The following is a 22,220-nucleotide window of genomic DNA, read 5'->3' as shown; positions in this document are numbered from 1 at the left end:
CACAATCCCAGGACCCTGAGATCATGACGACCTGAGCCAAAGGCAGAGGCTTTAACCCACTGAGCCACCCAGGTGCCCCTAAAATTCCCTATTCAAAAGTGACCTAAATCCTACCAAGGAATATAATTACAAACTCTCAATTTTGCAAGCATTATCTCAATAAAAAACATTAGCATTCAAACATGAACATTTTGTAACAGTGCTAAGAGTACTCTGCAAATGTCTTTCACACACACATGCAGAACTCAGAGTAGCGCAGGGCACAAGTAAGCGGCTGCATATTTGTTTGGACCACCTCCTGAGCTGATACCAGCAACAGTCATGAGGACCATCCTCACCATGACTGCGGGTCCTTCTGTGCCAGTCCCTGTGCTAAGCACTTTATAAATATCGTTAGGAACCCATGGAACAATCTGGTAAAGTGGGGATTTTAAATTAGTTTTTATTTTTATCAAAGTAACGTATGCACATAGCTTAAAAATTCAAATGTGAAAGGCTCAAAACAAAATAAAGCCATTTCCTGCTTTTGTTTTTCCCCATTGCCATCATCTGCCCTTTTCGGAGGCGAGTTTTAACTCTTCAGGATGTTTGTTCTGACACTTCAACATGCCCAGAGTTCTAAACAACATATGTATATTGGTTTTCTGAATCAATGTCAACACGATTTTTTGACTTTCTATACTTCTAATTCACTATCATGTTCTGCTTTTTCTTCTCCTTTCACTCAAAATAGTTACAACTTTTTAATTTATTTTTTATTTTTTAAGCTTTTATTTTCAAGTAATCTCTACACCCAACATGGGGCTTGAGCTTACGACTCAGAGATCAAGAGTCACATGTTCTACCAACTGAGCCAGCCCAGTGCCCCTCAAAATAGTTATAATTTTAAATTAAATCTATGTTTACTGCCCACTTTTTTCTGCTTATGCAACTATTAATCACAGTTAAATATTTAGTGTACCGTGATGGTTTCCTTCCTTACTTTTTGTTTTCTGGAAGTCAATAATTCCCTGGCTTATCAATCAATTACCGATTTCCTCATATTCTCCAATAGCGTCTCCCAGCGCTAAGGAATTCCAGGGTTCCTTGGCCACCACCCTCCTTAAGGCTCTCTCCTCCTGTAGGGGTGACAGCTGTCCAGTGTGTTACAGCTGGCATCTAGCTTTTTCTGCCCTTCTCCTCCATGATTTCCCCATCCGTGGATCTCATGTCTCCCTCTGTCTTGCTTCAGTCCTTTGTTTTGCAGGGGTTTATCCTCCAGGAGTTCACTCATTAAAAGTTGGCATAGAGGCAGGCACTGTGCAGAGTGCCCTAGGCTCCTTTGAGGCCCGCCGGTGCCCCAGGCTGGACTGACTGCCCTCTGCTCCCAGGGATCTGTTGTCGTCCTGCATCAGCCCTCCCTTTGCTGCTCTTCTCCTTGAATCCCCGTCTTCCAACTCATTTTTCTCTCTTTTCCAAGTTATTTCTTCATTTGAGTAGAAAACATCCTTAAGATACCTGCTGTATGTACCTATTTTAGAAAAAGGCTCAATGACCAAAGGAATGGCCTCAAGTCTTAAGCTGGTACGTGCTGGCTGGATTTTTGCTGACCTATGTGCCTGCTCTTTCTGGGGCTTTACAAAGAGTAGGCGAGAGGGTGACAGGGGCATCTCAGTCTACCATGAGTAGAGACTAATGGCCCCTGTCCAGGTCCCCGGACAGCGGGAGGGGGACCTGGGCTTTTGGGGTGGGTGCCCAGGCTCTGGGAGATCTTATCTGATTTGGAAAACAAGATTACAGTAGAATCCAGTTTCAATGCTCAGACTTAGACTGGTCAGGTCCAAAACTGAGCATGTCTTAGCGTTCTGCTTTGGATCAGCCCACGGCATTGACTTTCCCTCTTATTGTGCTGGCCTCTGGGTTTATCATTGTTATGGGTCTCTGGAGGGCAACCAACACTACTTCTATGTAACTTTCTTTTATTTTTCAAAGGAACACAGCTGAAGAAAGGGGTAAGAAACTGACATACAAGTGACTAAAAAAAACAAAGGAACAAGGGTTTAACTGAAAGTATTAATAAAAATGTAGGCATTCTATCCTCCACTACATGTCTACTATTATAATCTTGTTTATTTACATCTAGCCACATTGTATATTTTTCTCTTGTAATTTTTATGACCATGTATATGTGAATGGGGCTTACCTCAATCAGGACATTTAAAGAAAAAAAATGACAAATGGGGTTTGCAACAATTTAATTTAGCCAGTTAGTGGTGCCTGGGTGGCTCAGTAGGTTAAGTGTCTGCCTTCGGCTCAGGTCATGATCCCAGTGTCCTGGGATCAAGCCCCGAGTCCAGCTCCCTCTGCTTAACCAGGAGTCTGCATCTCTCTCTACCTCTGCCCCTCCCCACAGTCATGTTCTCTCTCTCTCAAATAAATAAATAAATAAAATCTTAAAAAAATAATTTAGCCATTGTATATATTCCATTTAGCCATGATCTTTAGAGAAATATGATTTGGCTTCCCTTATTACCCTAATGTGTATGTGTATACATGTGTTTATCTCTTATATAATTTATCTGTTCTCTGACTTTTTTTCAATTAAGGATGAATTTGAGAGGAATTTTGCCTGGTGTCAAAATACAGGTTATTTTAGAAACTTAAATGAAAAGATCCAGTAACTTCCTTATGATGGCACAATAACCCTCTTGTTCTCAACAAAATCTTGGAATAGATTGGAAACATTGGAATACTCTATTTGAAAGTGGCATCGTCAGAAAAATCTAGAATGTTGGGCTGCACACCTCCCAAAAAAAGCAGCAGCAGCAGCCAAGTCTATTGCGGATCACTTTCCATTCTTCTGTCTCTGAATTCCTGCTACATTTCCAATTTGTACTTGTAATAGTATTATGTGTGTGTGTGTGTGTGTGTGTGTGTGTGCGTGTGTATTTACATAAAGTCTTATTATCCCAAGCGTTGTCCTTAACAAATGTTATCTCAGGTGCCTGGGTGGCTCAGTGGGTTAAGCTTCTGCCTTCAGCTCGGGTCATGATCCCAGGGTCCTGGGATCGAGCTCTGCATCAGGCTCTCTGCTCAGTGGGGAGCCTGCTTCCCCCCTCTCTCTTTGCCTGCCTCTCTGCCTACTTGTGATCGCTCTCTGTCAAATAAATAAATAAAATCTTTGAAAAAAACAAAAACAAAAACAAATGTTATCTCATCCGATCCCCAGAACACTGTGAAATATATCCAACATTATTCTCATTTCACAGAAATGGAAATCAGCGCGCACAGGGGCTAGTAACTTGCTCAGGGCCACACACAGCTGGTGAGATGCGGGAGGCAAGGAGGGCAGCCCCATACAGGCTTTCTTATCATGCTCTCTCCTCTTAGAGCCCCCTCTCCAATTTCTACCTGCTCAAATCCATTCTCATCTTTCGTGGCATAATTCAAATCCTTGAAAAACATCTGTGGAAGGTCTTTTTCTGCATTTTCTTAACAATTATACGGACATATTTCTCTTTTCACGTAGCCATTCAAAGTCCATGTACTAGATACCTTTGTATATATCAGATCTATGCCCCCTGGGGAATTCCTCCCCTCAAGCAGTTCAGCCTGGGGAGCAAGGAGGCACAGAAGTGAACCAACATGCCATTAAACAGTGAAAATAATGCTATGTGGGAGCAAGGCCAGAGATGCTCGGCTGAGCAGGAGATCCTGGGCTGGGAGGTCAGAGGCTGCTTCCTGGTAGTGGTCCTAAAGGTCACCCAACCCAGTAGTTGGGGGAGCTAGAGGGTTTTCTTGACAGAGGGTTGGCAGTGAGAGAAACTGTAAATTTTTCATGAAATTGTTCATGAGAGAAACCGTAGTGAGCTTAGCATATTGGAAGTTCAGAGTGAGACCCTAAGGGATGTATTCACTGCACAGGACATTGGTGGGCTGGCTGGGGTTTGAGTCATATCACGGCCCATTTAGCCTCACTGAAGCTTTACTCAGGGTGAAGATCTCCCAAGAGCAAGAAGCCAAGGTCACCTATGACTCTTCTTGGCTGAGAACCAGATGGGGAGGGGACTCCTGCTATGGGAGAAGGAAGTTTAGGGTACAAGGCTGTCAGGGATTTCTGGTTGGGGGCGAGGAAGAGTGTGCCCTGTTTCTCACTGGCCACTTCAGTCCATCAGGTGGACTTGTGCCCTTCTTCATCTGAAAACATTTCCTCCCCCTCTCTGGGACTCCGGGGTGGCTTTGAGGCTGTCTACATCGGGGAATGCTGTTTGCATGAAGTAGCAGACATGACATCTTTCCAGGCTCACCTCAGCCTCTCTCCTCCCTCAGCCTTTGTTTCCCTGCGGACTGGGCTGGGGTGGGAAGCGCTGTGAGAACAGTAACCACTGTGCCTCTCCTCACACAGCTCCTGAAAGTCAGGGGACCTCAGAGCTGCAAGGAGGTGAGATCTTGGCAGCAGGTCCACAGCTGCGTGCTTGCTCATTCCAGAACATGTCAAGTCTGAATTTGATCTGCAAATCACAACACTCAAAGCTGTTGAAATTTTCTCCATTTCACATCCTTGTCTTCTCTCTATGACATTTATTGCTCTTGAATCCATTATCAAATGCAGCTTCCTTTAACAATTAGTCATCTCAGATGACTTAACACAGGGATCAGGATCTGGCACAATTTTCTTTCTTTCTTTCTCCCCCCATCCTTTTTCTAAAAGGTTTTATTTATTTATTTGACAGAGAGAGACAGTGAGAGAGGAAACACAAGCAGGGGGTGGTGGGAGAGGGAGAAGCAGGCTTCCCAAGGCAGGGCTCAATCCCAGGACCCTGGATCATGACCTGAGCTTAATGACTGAGCCACCCAGGTGCTCCAAGCTGCACAGATTTTTCAATCCAGTACTGAGACACAGAGAATCCTCGGTGGGTCCTATGTTCTGAGATCTTCTTTATGTCTACATTGTTGGTATTTTTCTTTTTTTTTTTTTTTTTTATTTTATTTATTTAGTTGACAGAGAGAGAGGTCACAAGTAGGCAGAGAGGCAGGCAGAGAGAGGGAGAAACAGGCTTCTCACTGAGCAGAGAGCCCGATGCGGTGCTCGATCCCAGGACCCTGAGATCATGACCTGAGCCGAAGGCAGAGGCTTAAACCACTGAGCCACCCAGGCGCCCCTGTTGGTATTTTTCTTAACTAGTGACTGCAGCTGGAAAACAAATGTACATGTCCGCTAGGTGCTCAGCATCTTTCTTTCTGAACATCCTCTACATTCAAGGGGAATGGCCAGAGACGTTTAGCATCTTTCTCCTTCTAAGTTCATGGAGACCGAGGCTCAAGTTCCACATTTTGAAATTCAGAATTCAAATATTCAAATATTTGAAATTGAAATTGAAAAATATTCAAAATATTTTCTGAGTAGTTATCAAGTCTTCTAGGAGTCAGAGATAGAATGAGTGAAATTGACAAAAAGTTTGTTTTTCTGGGGCTTAATTATAGTGGGAGGGGAGAGGCAATGAGCAAAGAGGTAAAGTTATAATATGTCAAGTGTTGTAAGTGGGATGGAAATAGAAACATGAACATGTTGTGTACAATTTAATGGACAAAAAGTGTCACGATTGCTAGTTAAATGGTACAAATCAATGTGTTTTACTTTACATTTTCATTGCTTTGTCTTTATTCCGGCCACAAACACTTTTTAACTGAATTTGTATCCTTTTGTCCACCTGAAAGACAAAGAAACAGGAGAGGACTTCTAATGTGTGATTTCTCAGCTTCCGGAAGGAGGCTCGTGGTGCCTCCACAGGTGCGGCTAGTAGGGTCTGCGGCGCTCACTCTGCAGCGGTTCTCAAGGTCATTGTAAGGGTACTCGGTTGATGCTCTCCAGAGCTTTCTCTTGTCAGGGCAGCAGAGAACTTACCGCATCCATGAACTGAAATCACAAACTTCAGAGCAGATTCCATTTTTCAAAAGTAGAAGTCAATCGCCAACAATATCCTGCTCGGCTGTAGGTGATCCTGGGATTTTTCTCACCGGCCTACAACTGGTATTTTTAGATCGACTGAAACCTCTTACAAAAAACCCATATCCTTTTAAAAACAGTTAGCTGTCATGGACTACATTCCTAAGTTATACATTCTGGGCAGGAGGCTTAGTATTTGTGAAAGAATCTAGCGGACTTTAGATTCACACACCAAGAAGACAGACAGACAGACGGGCGCAAACGTGCGCATGCGCGCACCACGATCGGGCCTTGAAACGTTTTCCAGAGTGCCAGGTTCCCAACATGTGCAATTCGAGAGGATTTCAAAGGAAACTAGTATCAGTTCTACAGTGCATATTGCAAAATTACCTGTGAGATTGATATCTAAGAGCAAAGAAAGCCTGCGGGCACAATCTTAACTTTTTATAATGTGCCCACAGTTGAAAGATTCTTCAATTTCAAGTCAAATGCCAAGAAAGTTATAACAAATTGCACATTTAAAAAAAAAAAAGATTTTATTTAGGGATACCTGGATGGCTCAGTCAGTGAAGCGTCTGCCCTTGGCTCAGGTCATGATCCCAGGGTTCTGGGATCCAGTCCCACATTGGGCTCCTTGCTCAGCGGGAGCCAGCTTCTCCCTCTCTCTTGGCAGTTTTCTCTCTCTCTGTCAAATAAATAAATAAAATCTTAAAAAATAAAAAAAATAAAGACTTTATTTATTAGAGAGCGAGCACGAGCAAGGGGGGAAGAGCAGAGGGAGAGGGAGATGCAGAGCAGACTCCCTGCTGAGTGGGGAGCCCAACAGGGAGCACAGACTGTACATTTAACAGGCCATGAGTCTAAAGAGGTCTATAAGGGGCTGGATAGAAAGATAAAGATTATTTATTTTGAAAAACTAATAAAACAATAACAAAAGATCATTGAAATCTAAAATACCTGAACTGGAAGAGGCAGGCAGTTTCCTGAGGCATTGTGTATTATTTTAGGAAGGCACTCTTCTTCATCACTTCAACAACACTTTCCTCTGACACTCCTACTTGTGTTCCAGCTATAGCGTCGGTTTTCCCAGTGTGTCTCCACTAGTAGTCTATGAATTCCTCGAGAGCTAGAAGCGCCTTGCTTTGTCTCCCCTGACGTGCACAGAATCCAGCACACGGTTTGTGCTGAATCAATGCTTATCGAGCAAACGCACGAATGGAGGGCAGTTAGCAGAGTGCTGCGTGAGTGTGCACTCCTGACATGATAATATCCTACAGGCACAAGGAAAAAAAAAGGCTTTTTATATTCTACAGTGATCGAAAAGAAGACACAACTCATTATTTCCTTGAAGATGTACAGGCTAAAAATAGAAACAGTGAAGAAAGGATTTAAATAAGCCGATGGCCGATGGTTCCACATGGATTATTTGAAGGAAGCTAGAAAAGGAAAAGATAAAACATGTCACAGAGGAGAGTGTATCCATAGAGCTGAACAAAGATGATGGTGCCGGGTATGCAGAAGGTGTCCAGTAAGACTCTTGTCACCTTCCCTTGTGGGTTACAGGGCACATAATAGGGCATTGCTGTAAAGATGCTTCTTTGGAAAGGCTGCGATTTTATATCGGTGAGGAGTGGGAGCTCTCAGAGGCTCTGGCTCTTGTGTTTAGTGAGGCACCCGCCTACCTCCGTGGAATCTGAACTAGTGGAATCCAGACAGATCCGAGCCTGGCTTGGAGCAGCTGGCAGGGAGCTGGGGTGTACTTCGCTGCCTCTCCGTTTCCTTCCCATCGGTCTCCCTGAGCACAACTCCTTTCTCCCCAGATCCCTTAAATCTGTCTGAATCTCCCCCTGACCTGAGTCCCAACCCCACCATGTCAGTTCCTGGATGACCAACAGCTGTGCTATTTTTTCTGCTTTCAGCCACATGACTGTTAAGATGAGAGCCCTTACTAAAGACCTTTTTCTTTTTTTCTTTTCTTTCTTTCTTTCTAAAATCAAACCCCCAGCTCCTGGAGGGGGACAGTGGTCATTTCATCTCTCTACCCTACATCAGAGACCCCTTCCTAACTGGTGCCATGGTGTCTCCTGATCTTTGGGGTCCCATTTCCCACACTGTGATCTTCTCCCCATTCTCCCATCCAGTGTCCTTGTCCAGGTCCCTCGCTGTCTCTGATCCCCTCCTCACTACTTGTAGGTAGCAGGACTTTCACAAAGAAATCTGCCATTCCTCAGTAACCTCTCAACCTTACAAATGTGTGTCTTTATACTGAAATTCCAATTTACAAATTAAGATTGTTATGTGTATTATAATGGGATTCCTTGCTTTATAAAAGAATTTTTCACAGAATTCTTCAAGTTGGTCTTTTATTTTTTTAAAGATTTTTTTATTTTAGAGGGAGGAGAGCGAGCGAGCGCGTGTGCACAAGCAGCGGGGAGGAAAGGGGCAGAGGGAGAGGGAGAGAAGAAGACTCCCTGTTGAGCGAAGAGCCCAAAGGGGGGTCTGCATCTCATAACCCAGGCATCACAACCTGAGCCGAAATCAAGAGTCTGATGCTTAACCAACTGAGCCACCCAAGTGCCCCACAAATTGTTCTTTAAAGTCGCATTTAAACAATTTAACTTACAGATAGTAGATTTATATATACATATATATTCTCATTGTATTTTCATGTCCTTATGGACAATGGTTTTGAAAAAAATTCCCATGTGCCTGGCATATTGCTTCATACCAAGTTACACAAAAAACAATTGCCAAGTGAATGAATGAACAAAAGTCAAAGCAAGGAAGAACAATTTGTTATGATTTCTTCAATAACCAAGAGAGCCATGTGTAGGGCTGGTCACAATGAATGCTTTTGGGGGAAATCTAACTAAGGCGTAAATTTACAAAGGAACCTTCTTGAATCATCTCATTTCTCCTCCTTCCGTATCTACCTGGTAGGCTGAGGGCCGGGAGGTATTTGTAAGTAACAGCATATCATAAGGGGAATCTGATCAAGTTTGACATCAGTGCTTAATAACACTGTCAGATCTTGTCAGTTTGGTTTATGAGCCTATTTCTCAGGGGTACATGATGAAAATGATGAAAAGTGACTTTAATTAGGATCCCAAGGTGCAATGCTTGTTTGATGCCTAGAAGAACTGAGAACAGTAGACATGCATGAGTCTTTATTACCACCCCTCCCTTGATTTTCTTTCATTTAATTCAAGTCCCATTAATGCACTAGAGGAATTTGTGGGAATAACATTACATTTGGAAATTGGAGAGATTCTAAAGCATGTATTTGGTTTGGTATGTGGCTTTGAATAAAGAACTATCCCCATAATTAGCCTAACAGTATTTGTGCATGAACTTGGGAATCCAGGAAGGGGACACAATGCATTTCTGTGTATTTCAGATGCAGAAGAAATTCTCATCCAAATTAATTAACCATCCATTATCCCAGAAGCCGAGAAAAGACCAAGAGTGGTAACTGAGCTAAATCTTGCAGATGACAATATCTAACAAAGTAATGTGCCCATAACAAGATTCAAGGTCTCCAGACAAGTGAACAAATATTTTGCTGTATTTAGTAGATGCTGGTAGGAGGTATCATTAGGGTCGGGCCATCATTTGTGAGCTACTTACTTGAGATCTAGTTGGCACCTGCAGGTGTGGCTGAATTGCCCCTTATCTTTCCTGGAGACCCAGGCATGCTGACTCATGCTGCTAGGCCATAAGGCTGCCATTGATCATGCCTGGCCTCTCCCAATACCTCCTCCATTTCCTCCACTTCAGGCTCTTCCTAATCCTTGGTGTGAAAGCCAGTCTCCAATCTAGAAGCACTGTCTAAATGCTTTCACGGACGAATTTATGGCCAGCATCAGGTATGTTTCTCAGTGAGCTCTCAAAGTAGGCCTACAACAGAGATGGGGGAATAAACACCTAGAAAACACCAGCCAAAGTCATTCACAGGAATAAACAAGAAGGGCGAGTCAGCAAATTGGTTAACAAGTACTTACTGCTCACAGGATGTAGGGCATCGGATTAGACTAGAACCAGGGGCAATGGACATACTTGTCTATCCCTGGGTCTCTAAAGCGATTTTATTTACTCTCAGAAGTGAATACAGTGCTAACGAAAACCAGGGACACACTTACACATACTCACACAGATGTATTACATTCTTCTCCTATCATCAAGAAACAAAACAGTCAACGTTCTAAAAGTGCACAAAACAAATATGTACAATGTAAAAAAATAATTACAATTACATAAAAGTAATTACAGTTGTTTGCATCCTGGAAACTTCTAGATGTCGCACCTGTCTGGCTCAGTGGGTTAAGCATCTGCTTTATGCTCAGGTTATGATCTCGCGGTCCTGGGAGCAAGCCCTGAGTTGGACTCCCTGCTCAGAGGGAAATCTGCTTCTTCCTCTCCCTCTGGCCCTGTGCTCTCTTTCTCTCTCAAATAAATACATAAATAATTAAAAAAATAAAATAGTTTTCATGAACTACATCATCTTTTTGCTTATTTTAAAAGGGCTAAAGATCCATTTTTGCATGGTTTGCTTACATTGCTTTCAGAGTTAGTTCTAAAAGGGTCTTGATGAAAACAGATATAAATGTATGACTTTACACAGATTTAAATATACGAATGCCTGTTCATCTTTCTTTTATGTTCTCATTTCCTCTGAGTTATATTTTCCTCATCTGCTGTTTTTAATTCTCTTTCTTGTTCTATTGGATTGGATGTATTTATATGTGCCACCTAAGTTTCTTTCGGGCCAAAGCATGATTTTCATAAAACAATAAACAGACTTATTCAGAACATGGGACAACTAACATTAGTGTTCCCAAAAGTTTAAAGTAAAAATGGATTTCAACATATATACCAGAAAATAATGCTTTAAATAACATCTTTCCCATAAAACTAAGGATGAATGCTTAGTGAAGTGAACCACAGATGCAACATGAAATCTAGAAAAGAAGGAAGCAAATTAAGTTCTTTCTCAGTCTAACTGGAACAATCAAGAGGTTTATTCTTAGATCTGCACACGTTAATTTAAACAGAACTCTTACTCTGGGCAACTTTATCCTCCAAACTCTTTTCTTTTCATTGACCTCTAATGTCATTTTTTTTTATTTCCCTGATGCATCCAATGCCCACCTATTTTTATACATTTTAAAGCACTATTCCATATGGAGGAATTGCTCTAAAAACTGCCTTCAGGACTTTGGAATATTTCCCTGGTTTCTCCTCCTTAATCAGAAGACCTATTTCCAGGCATTGGGCTATGACAATGTCTGGTGTAAAGACATCTGGGTGTCTTCCTTTCATGTCCTACGTTTGGGAACTAGATGATGAGTGGAGTTGTTTTGTGGGGAAGGGACACCCCACAGAAGGTCTGAGCAGGGCCCTCTGGGAAGCAGTTTGCTGTGGTTCTCAAAGGTAGGGTCTCCTCTGCTCTACCCACTACTGCCCAAAGGGTGGCCCATGCATGCCTCCGGCAGCGTGTTTCTCCCTGGCACCTTTGAGGGGTGGGGTGGAAGGCAACTTGGATGCCGCTCTTCTCACTAAATCACATGCTGTGACCCTGGACATACATCCAGCTGGCTCCCAGGAACTAGAAGATGTACCTCCCTCTCATTTTTGTGTAAGAAAATAATCAAGTATTATTGTTACTCTGTTTTTTTTTTTTAAAGATTTTATTTATTTATTTGACAGAGAGACGCAGCAAGAGAGGGAACACAAGCAGGGGGAGTGGGAAAGGGAGAAGCAGGCTTCCTGCCAAGCAGGAAGCCCAACTTGGGCTCGATCCCAGGTCCCTGGATCATGACCTGAGCCGAAGGCAGACACTTAACCAACTGAGCCACCCAGGCACCCCTACATCACATCTTCTTTATCCATACCTCAGTTAATAGACACTTGGGCTGTTTTCACAGTTCCGCTCTTGTACTTAACGCTGCTGTAAAACATCAGAGCATGTATCTCTTTGAATTAATATTTTTGTATTCTTTGGGTAAATACCTAGCAGTCCAATTGCTGGGTCATAGGGTAGTTCTATTTTTAACTTTTTGAGGACCCTCCATACTGTTCTCTGGAGCCACCGCATCAGTTTGCCTTCCCACCAACAGTCGGGCAATTCTATTACTAGAGAAATGGCAAACGAGGAGAGTCTTTGCCTTTTGCTTCACAGTGGTTTGTTGCTGCCTAGAGTAGCACATGCTGTGAAGGAGACCTGGGCTGTAGGCTCTAGCAGGGCTTTGTGCTGTGAGCTGTTGGCAAGGAAATTGACCTCGTGCATCCTCTTTTGACTCTGTACAATGGTTGGTGGTAGCCATGATAAAGAGATAATGTGGATAGAGGGCTAGCAGGGTGTCTTGGTAACCGTTAGCCTTCCCACACTCACATCCTACTTCCCTTTGTAGGGAAAGAATTAATTACAAATGAGTAGCAAGAATTAGAAAGCGACATTAGTCCTTTGATCAGGCAACCACAGCTTTCAGAGGATATGCCACAGGGCTATCCTCCTGAAGGTTAGTGGCTGCAGCGAGGAATTATTATAATAGCCAGCCCTGCGATTTTTGTACACTATCTCATTTAATATTCTCAGCACCCCCTGAGGTGGTATTAGTACCCATGTTTGCAACTGCGGAGACCAGAGTCAGAGATGAAGTGTCCTGCCCAGCTGATGCATTTAGAGCCCAGGCTGACATCAGTATGTGCTTGCTGACCATCGGCAACACTGTCAGACCTTCTGAACCTTTGTGTTCGCTAACTCAGTACAACAACTTCCTTCACCCACCCTAAAAACTGCTGAAAACAGAGACTACTCTTTGTTTGATGAGGAAACAAACTCAGAAAGATGCCCGTATGCCCACGTACCTAAATGGACCTAAAACCCTGTCAGAAAAACTGGACTTAGTCTTAGTTGGTTCCGTCAGGGATTTCATGGAATTTCCATACTCACTGGACTTCTAGCATCTACCTTTCTAAATAGCTTTTTTTTTTTTATAGCAATAACTGCCTGACTTTTGTTTGTAGTCTGTTCTGCACTCAACGCTTGGCTCCCAGGGCAGGGACCTGGACTGTTCCCTTGTCAATGGTCTCCCCAGCACCCACCAACCCTCTGTAGATAGATGCCAGTGAGGATTTGTGGAATGAACGGATTTCTGAAGTCTGTAAGTCTAACCTACAATTGCTGAGGGGTAGTGAGTACAGGTCACCTCTTTGAGCTAACAAGGGATTTTAACACTGTGGCACTTTAACACAGAGGGGTAAATCTTGTCATGAGAGCACCATGACAGGTGGTTTGAGGGTAGAGAGTTAGGCAGAAGAACCTTTGCATCCATTCAGATCACCTTACTCAGGTAACCATCTGTACCTTAAGTGGCAGAGTGGATCTGAATTCCAGGATGTGCTTTAGTGATCATTCTTGTGATGGGAATTTTGGGGAGGAAAGAGAAACCGTTCTGGTGGGCTGCTTTGTCTATCTGGGCATTAAGGGCTCAGTGCCAGGCTTTTCTGCTTCTCAGATTGTCCCTGCCACCTAAGTGAACTTCCTTAGGCCTCTCATTTTTCTTACCCTCTTTTTGCTTTCTGAAAATGGGGTCCCATTAGCAACCTAAATCCGAAAATCTGGGTTTTGGGGAATGGTGAAGGCTGTGCCAATCAATTATGATGCAGTTCAATAGAACAGATGCAACTAGTGAGGTCTGTATATACACATTTTCAACGGCTCTCTTTGGTAGGAGGAACACACAGTTCAAATCATCGATTTAAAAAACCCTTGGCAAAAAAAGGGAAACTTCCTCAGTTAGTCTAATACTATAATTAGGACCAAGAAATTTAGTGAGGACCTCCTTGAAATTTCCTTTGCTCAGTTCAGATTTTGAGAAGTGTGTGTGTGTGTGTGTGTGTGTGTGTGTGTATACACGCGCGTGCGACTGGTGAAATAGGAATCCTATGTTTGCTCATGTATTTGTGTTGGCACTTATTTCCCCACCCTCTTCTCGCAGTCTTTCCTTCCAAATCAAATCTTTACACTTCTTCCCTCAGCTTCCTCAACCGTGAGGATTCAAATGAGATGGCGAGCGACCCCGCCCTCTCATGAATATGCAACAGCGGGGGGCGGGGAGGAAGCGCGGGAGAAAAGCCCTGCGAGGAAATTCAACCTGGGCAGCCCGAAACGGGCTCCCGCCGGCCGCGCCCACCTTTCGCCCCGGTCTTCGGGGACCAGCACACAATAGCGCAGTCGGGGGCCTGGGAAGCCCAACTCGCTCCCGAGGAGGAGCTGGTGGACTTGGTCCTCGCCAGCGAGCTGTGGCATCTCAGCAGCCCCTCAGAGCCCATCTGAACTCCGGCCGGAAAGGCCACCCCCGGCCGGATTAACTGTCTCCCGACCTCGGGGCCCTGTGTTCCCGCCCTTTGTGGTGCAAATGAGGAGCGCTCAGGGGCCCCGGGGGCGGCGCTCGCCCGGGACAAAGTTTGCCGGCTGCTTCTCCGACACTTCCTTCACACTTTGAGCTCGGCGCGGGATGGTCGGATCCATCCGGGGATCCCCCCTGCCGGCGTGGAGGAATGCTGAGGAAGGTAAGTGGGTTATCGTTGCCGGTTGTCACCTCGCCCTCACGTTTGGAGGAAGGACCACCAAGCAGCAGGTGGCCGGCATCCTCTGCCCGTGGAACATTTTTTCGGAAACAAGCGTGAGAGAAGGCGGGGATTAGCGGTTCTACGTAAGAGATCCGGCAGAGCTGTTGGAGAGTGTAGGTTTGAAAAGTTGCCGCGACCCAGCAGGTGCTGGGGGCGAGCTCGCAGAGCTGTCCCTCCCACCCCCCCGCGGCTGCAGGAGCACAAAGCCTACGAGCCAGCGCGGCCGCGTTGCCATGGCAGCGGGGGCGGGGCCGAGTCGAGCGTGCCTGAGTTGCCTGGCGACGGAGGGGCGCGGGAGAGGGGGACGCAAAATCTTTGGGAGCTTTTCCCCAAGATAAGCCAGTTCTTGTCTCACCAGATCGTTAACTCAAGTGTATTGGCCGACACTTGTCCTTTGGTGGGAGAATCGGGCTGCCATTTGCTTAATGCCCTCATACTTTGCTTTGGAAATACTGGATTATGGTCTGATGGAAGGCATGAAAAAGTTAGAATGTACTTCTTTCCAAAAGTAATAACAATAAAAAGTATTCTGTTTCCTCGTTTTCCATAGAGCATCTGCTGAGGGATATTCCTTAATTATCATTAAAAGAAAATACAGAACCTGGTTTGGATCCATGCAAATGAATTGGCCTTCAACCTTCCAACATATTAACCAAAATCTTTGCAAAATAAAAGCACATACAGTAGGTAGTAGGCACAGTGTAAAACATTCAGATAATTGCATCTTAAAATGTTTTACAAAGACACAAATTTCACAAAGGGAGGGAGAGAATGTTATTTTTTTCCACTGGGTATTTTCCTACATGTAAATGCCAGATAATTTTGGCCTGTTATCTCAAAGATTATTTGTTTAAGCTGTGCACTGCAGAAAAAAAATATTGGAGAAGAATTTGAATTATCTTTTCTAGAGTAGTGATTGGCAGCCACAGTAGTATTTATCCTATTCCCATATATCCCTTCCCATTTATCCTATTATAGCTATCTTTTGGTGTTTTTAGTTTCTCAGATTTAGTTGTGTTTATTAACTGATCTGTTAACAGTTCTTAAGCTGTGTTCCACACACTGGTTTCTTTCTTTCTCTGCCTCCAATTTATTTATTTTGTTTGTTTGTTTATTTATTATTTTTGAGAGAGAGAGAGAGAGCGAGCGAGCACGCACACCCTGGGTGGAGGCGCAGAGGGATAGAGGGAGTGGGAGGGAAAGAATCTTAAGCAGGCTTCATGCTCAGGGCAGAGTCCCACATGGGCTCCATCTCACGACCCTGAGATCCTGACCTGAACCGAAATCAGGAATGGGTCATTTAAGCAACTAAGCCACCCAGGCGCACCTCTCTGCTTCCAATTTAAAACCGTCTATGTGTAATTTATTCATGTATTTATTTTATCAAATATTTATTTATTTATTTATTTATTTTTTAAGATTTTATTTATTTATTTGACAGAGAGAAATCACAAGAGAGGCAGGCAGAGAGAGAGGAAGGGAAGCAGGCTCTCCGCTGAGCAGAGAGCCCGATGTGGGACTCCATCCCAGGATCCTGAGATCATGATCTGAGCCGAAGGCAGCGGCTTAACCCACTGAGCCACCCAGGCGTCCCTTTATCAAATATTTATTAGGCTTTGCTACATGCTGTGTTCAGAGCCAGACTTGGGATTAAGTGGTGAGAGGGGCATACAAAGTTGAATTAGAAAAATGTACAGTTTAGAGAGAGGAAAAGGCTAGGAAGCAATTATAATCCACTGTGATACATTCTTTAGAAACTGCGCCCAGCTCTCTCTCTGCCTGCCTCTCACCCTACTTGTGATCTCTATCTGTCAAATAAATAAATAAAATCTTAAAAAAAAAAAAAAAAAGAAACTGCGCCCAGGATATCCCCTACTGCTGACCAGGAAGATTCACTGATCACAGCTGGGCATCGTCCTTCATTTGTGCTGTCACCTTTACCCTTCCAACGTAGGCATTATTCATGGACCAGTTTAAACTATGAGGAAGCTGAGCCTAGAAAAGCACAGTAATTTGTCTACAGTAATTTACAGTTCTTACAGTTAGTAAGTGGTAAGTCAGGATCTAAATCCAAATGTAATTGCTATGACATGCTGCATTAAATCCTTTATCCTTGTGTCCCTACCAAATGACCACATTTTGATCATTCTTAGTAGTGAGTGTAAATTTCTCAAAATAATTATGTGGTTTTCTTTTTGGTTGAGATGTTTTCCAAGTCAGATATTTCTGAAGTCAAATATCAATCGCACTTTTGAAGAGTGTATGTTCTTCCTACTGGAACGTTGCTGTTGTCAATTATTGTCAACTATCTTTTTTCAGGGGTTCCTGAGGAGCTAATGAAAAACCAAGAATTTGATTATTCAGATCGAATTTTAAGAATATTAGAGATATTTGTATATTAAAGCGTTCTATTTTACGAATGATTATAGAATTAGATTTGTTAAAGCAAAATACACTACTTAGCACTGAGGTTTTTGTTACCTTTCTTAATTTTATACTTTTTGGTTAAAGGTTTTATTTATTTATTTGTCAGACAGAGAGAGAGCCCAAGCAGGGGGAGCAGCAGTCAAGCAGGCAGAACAGGTAGAGGGAGAAGCAGTCTCCCCATTGAGCAAGAAGCCTGATGTGGGACTCGCTGGGATCATGACCTGAGCCGAAGGTAGTGACTTCACCAACTGAGCCACCCAGGTGTCCCTACTTTTCTTAGTTTTAAATCTTTTTTTTTTTTTTTAGATTTTATTTATTTATTTGACAGAGAGAGATCACAAGTAGGCAGAGAGGCAGGCAGAGAGAGTGAGAGGGAAGCAGGCTCCCTGCCGAGCAGAGAGCCCGATGCGGGACTCGATCCCAGGACCCTGAGATCATGACCTGAGCCGAAGGCAGCGGCTTAAACCACTGAGCCACCCAGGCGCCCCTTAGTTTTAAATCTTTTTAATCAGATTTGTTAGCTTCTGCTGGCAGTGACCTTAGTACACGATAGCTGGAAATTGCTATCTGGGAAGTTGTCCTAGAAAGTTCGGGTATGAACCTGATTTGACCTGTTCAGAGCCCTGAAAACCACTGTGAACTGATCTTATAAGTGTTTTTTACTGTAAAAAAATAGTTTTCTAAATAGATTACAGGGTCCATGAAGGCAAGAAGCAGGTCTTTTCTGTCTTTAAAGATTTTTTTTTTTATTTATTTATTTGACAGAGAGAGAGATCACAAGTAGGCAGAGAGGCAGGCAGAGAGAGAGGAGGAAGCAGGCTCCCCGCGGAGCAGAGAGCCCGATGCGGGGCTTGATCCCAGGACCCTGAGATCATGACCTGAGCCGAAGGCAGTGGCTTAATCCACTGAGCCACCCAGGTGCCCCAGGTCTTTTCTGTCTTTAGAACCCATCTTTTAATATCAAATACAACATTCTTCATAAATATTAAGTGGCAAGAGAAACCAAAGTAAACTTTATTAGGGCAATGAAATATAGAGTAGAAATAATCCTTTAAAGTGCATAATATTGAGAGTCACAGAAATTCTAATCTTTTTTTGATTTTTTTTATGATACTACTCTACAAACTGATAGGTAGTACCTATTTTACAAATAGAAAAACTGAGCCCCAGCGATTATTATATAAAATATTTTCCAATGCTTTATCTTAATTGATAATTGAACCTCACAACCACCAGGCTTAGTTCCCATCACTATTTTTTTAATAAATGAAAACGTAGAACCTCGGAGAAGTTGAGTGACATGGTGAGAGTCTGCCAAAGAGGGAGAGTCACCTCTGATAATGCTGTTAAATGATTTTGTGCACTATACCCATACGAACCAGATGCACCTGTGAGCTTTGAGAATCAAAGCCAGACCTGGGGGTGCTAGGTGCAAGATGCTTTCTCTCTGTCTCACCTTCCAAGGTTCCACATGTTTGGGCAAAAGGGGAGAAACCTTCTTTTAAAAGACAAGTACAGGGGAGCCTGGGTGGCTCAGTCAGTTAAGCCTCTGCCTTGAGATCAGGTCATGATCCCCAGATCCTACAATCGAGCCCCACATCAGGCTCCCTGCTCAGTGGGGAGTCTGCTTCTCCCTCTTCTTCCGCCCCTCACCCTGCTTGTTCTCTCTCTCTCTTTCAAATAAACAGATAAATCTTTTTAAAGAAATAACAACAAAAAATAAAAGACAAGTACAGACAGGCAGGGCAGAAGCAAGGAAGACATGCTCAGTGGAGAAAAAAAAAAAAGTGAGCAGGGAGGGGGGGAACAGTGAAATGAAGTTGATAAAAGAAGGAACCAGTGTTCACAAGTGGTAGTGAGGAGACCGAGGTGTATTAGTTTGCTAAGATTGCTACAACAAAGTACCACAGAGTGACTGATTGAAAAAAACAGACATTTACTGTTTCACAGTTCTGGGGGTTTCACGTCTGAGGTCCAGGTGTCAGCAGGGTTGTTTTCTTCTGATACCCCCTCCTTAGCTTGTATGGGGCTGTCTTTTGCTGTATCCTCACCTGGTCTTCCTCTGTGTGTCTGTCTGTTTGTCCTAATCTCTTCTTATGATACCTGTCTTGTTGGACTAGAGCCCACTCATTTGACCTCATTTTACATTAATTGGCTCTTTCAAGGCCCTATCTCCACATACAGTCACATTCTGAGGTGCTGGAGGGTTAGAACATCAACATACGAATTTAGAGGCACTCAATTCAGTCCATAATAAAGAATAAGAAAAGTGAACCTGATCTATGATTCCGAAGACATGGCCTATTTCAACTGTTTTATTCCTGTTCGTATTCTCTCCTGGCACAAATAAATGTTGGAGCAAGTAGAGGCAATTTTTTCCTATCAGTATATTCCACTGGATGTATAAAGAAAAAAAATTCAGAGCTGAATTCTTCTATATTTAGCTTGCTTCATACTTTATTTTCACTCTCACCTCTGGAGGGCCAACTTCAAGCCTTGTCAAGTTTTGACAAGGGCAGACGAAACGGATGATTGATCCCATTGCCAGCCAGGTCTAATCTATCTCTCTGCCTTTTTGGAGCTGTGGAGTGCATACCATTTGTGTCTTATGCACTCCCTGTGTAGTGTGATGAATCTAGGAAAGATGAACTCAAAATACTGAGAGGACAGTGAAGCTGTCATATGTCACAGCCATGGAGGTAAGCTAGGGAGACCTATCAGAATGGCATTTTCCAGCTTATTTCTAACAAGATGTTCAGCGTAGTACTTCAGACTGAATAGTAGCCAGAAGAATTTGAGTTTTCTCTGAGGCACTGAGCTGTTAACAAGGTTACAATTGGAGTGTGTTGCCAAGACTCAAATTATTAAAATGCTGTGGTCATAGAATAACAGAGACAAGAGGGAAGCCTGGAAGTCTTGTGGCCAGTGCCTTGCTCAAAGCACAGACACTGCTTTGTAAAGGTAGGAATCAGGTAGGAATAAAGACGGCCAAAGAAGATTCCAGAGTCTTCTGCAATAAAAGTTTCTGTAAATAACCAATCATCAGAGTCTCATAGTACTTTTATTTCTTTGGCTCCCTTCATTACTTCATGTTCTGCCTTCAGAAAAGGTGAAACATACCTGTCCACTTTTCTTCATGCAATATCTTGTGATTTTTTTTAAACGCTTTATTTTATTTAAATATTTTATTTATTTATTTGACAGAGAGACAGAGAGGGAATATAAGTAGAGGGAGTGGGAGAGGGAGAAGCAGGTTTCCCACTGAACAGGGAGCCCGATGCGGGGCTCGATTCCAGGACCCTGGGACCATAACCTGAGCAGAAGGCAGACGCTTAACAAATGAGCGACCCAGGTGCCCCAATATCTTGTGATTTGCTAAAGCAGTTTTAATAAGACACTGCTCAACCCTTTTTTGTAAGCTGAACTGAAACTCTGTCCATTGTTTTAGCAATCTGTTTCTATTAGTCCCATGAAAGCTACCCCTCACCATCTGGAATTGTAGAGTTGTTATTTATGTCTTCCTGGCACCTCCCTGACTTGTTCCCCTTTGGGGCCCATCCTATTTACATCAAGTGTGGGGCCCCAGACTATATTCTGAAATTTCCCTACTGACGAATATGCATCCAATATACTTGGAGCATTTTTAAGAAATACCAGAAGCTGGGGCGCCTGCGTGGCTCAGTGGTTTAGGCCGCTGCCTTCGGCTCAGGTCATGATCTCAGGGTCCTGGGATCGAGTCCCACATCGGGCTCTCTGCTCGGCAGGGAGCCTGCTTCCCTCTCACTCTCTCTGCCTGCCTCTCTGCCTACTTGTGATCTCTCTCTGTCAAATAAATAAATAAAATCTTTAAAAAAAAAAAAAAAGAAAGAAATACCAGAAGCTTTTGAAATGTGCCCTTTGGCTGTGATCCAGTAGCTTTCCATTCCATGATGGGTGGTTTCAGAAACAGGTTCTTGTGTGGAATAGCTATTGTTACCCAGCCAAAAAAAGAGTGCCTATTTCTCAGAGCGATGCATACTTAATGAGCAACGGGATCGATGCCAGGGCCTGGAATTTGAAAAGTCAGCTTTGAAAGTTTGTGTAAGTCCCTGAAGGGCAAAACTATGTATTTCTCCTTGTGATACGAGCCAGACATTGGTCTAAGCGGTCAGTTGTGCGAATTGGCTGACACAGGGTCAGGAGGTGGGTTGGCCTCTTCCACGGCCGTTTCTTTAGCACCTTTTCATTAAAAACTTGCCTCAGAGGCACTCCCCTCACATTAGGAGAAAAGACCCAAAGACATATGTGTAAAGAGTGAGGAAAAACTACCGTCCATGGCTGTTTAGACTTCCTCAGATTTGGGTATAGTGAAATACCTTTCATTCCCCTGTGTTACTGAAGAAAATCATGAGCTTGAAGTGTCTGGAAAGTTCCCAGGCAGTCAACAAATATTTATCCATCACTGACTATCTGATCCGGCGCTGACAGGGCATAAGAAGATACGTCATGAGTTTTCTCCTCAAGGAGCTGATATTAGAGTTCCGGGTAAACAGGCATGAAAACATTGAAAGTTTGTTGCGTGCGCTCCTGGACGTATGGAAGCCCTAGGAATGACTGCTCCAGGTGGGGCTTGGGGGCCAGAGAACTACATCTTCCTCCCTCTGTGGCTTTGCCCATGCTTATCTTCTTCAAGTTCTCATCACCCCAACCCCCGCTAAGCCCAGGCCCTTTCCGGCTTTTCAGAGTATTGCTTCAATCCGGTAAGGATGCTCAAGAAATCGTATCTTTGAATGTGTTTACACCAGGGTGAATCTAGCCATAGGATTTTAAGCTTTATAATCCTGGAGGAAGTGGATCACCATTTGAAGGAAATAAAAAAGAAGGGGCTAGGTTGAAGGAGCAGAAGAGAGAACCATTTCAATCTTTTCCCCCACGGATAGTAGTTGTAAATTCTTGGCAAGCCATGAAAAGACTGCCAGAGTTTACACACATTTTTTTTTTAAAGATTTTATTTATTTATTTGACAGAGAGAGAGATCACAAGTAGGCAGAGAGGCAGGCAGAGAGAGAGGAGGAAGCAGGCTCCCCGCGGAGCAGAGAGCCCGATGCGGGGCTCGATCCCAGGACCCTGAGATCATGACCTGAGCCGAAGGCAGCGGCTTAATCCACTGAGCCACCCAGGCGCCCCAAGAGTTTACACACATTTTTAAGGACAGAAAGATATGTTGGCAATGACATATAGCTATGAGACTATG

The 22,220-nt window shown here is 43.6% G+C and overlaps 1 long non-coding RNA gene across 1 annotated transcript in view; it reads left to right on the top strand.

Moving 5' to 3' along the window:
• Nucleotides 1-14,448: 14,448 nt before the first annotated feature.
• Nucleotides 14,449-22,220, top strand: part of LOC123924928 — a 116,785-nt gene continuing 109,013 nt past the window's right edge. The window contains exon 1 of the long non-coding RNA XR_006814870.1: nt 14,449-14,500. This is a non-coding gene — a long non-coding RNA (uncharacterized LOC123924928). The remainder of the gene's footprint in view (nt 14,501-22,220) is intronic.

The sequence above is a fragment of the Meles meles genome, chromosome 14 (assembly GCF_922984935.1).
Source record: "Meles meles chromosome 14, mMelMel3.1 paternal haplotype, whole genome shotgun sequence".
NCBI lineage: Eukaryota > Metazoa > Chordata > Mammalia > Carnivora > Mustelidae > Meles > Meles meles.
The sequence above is the reverse complement of the archived record's forward strand: the minus strand, read 5'-3'. Positions and strand labels throughout refer to the sequence as shown.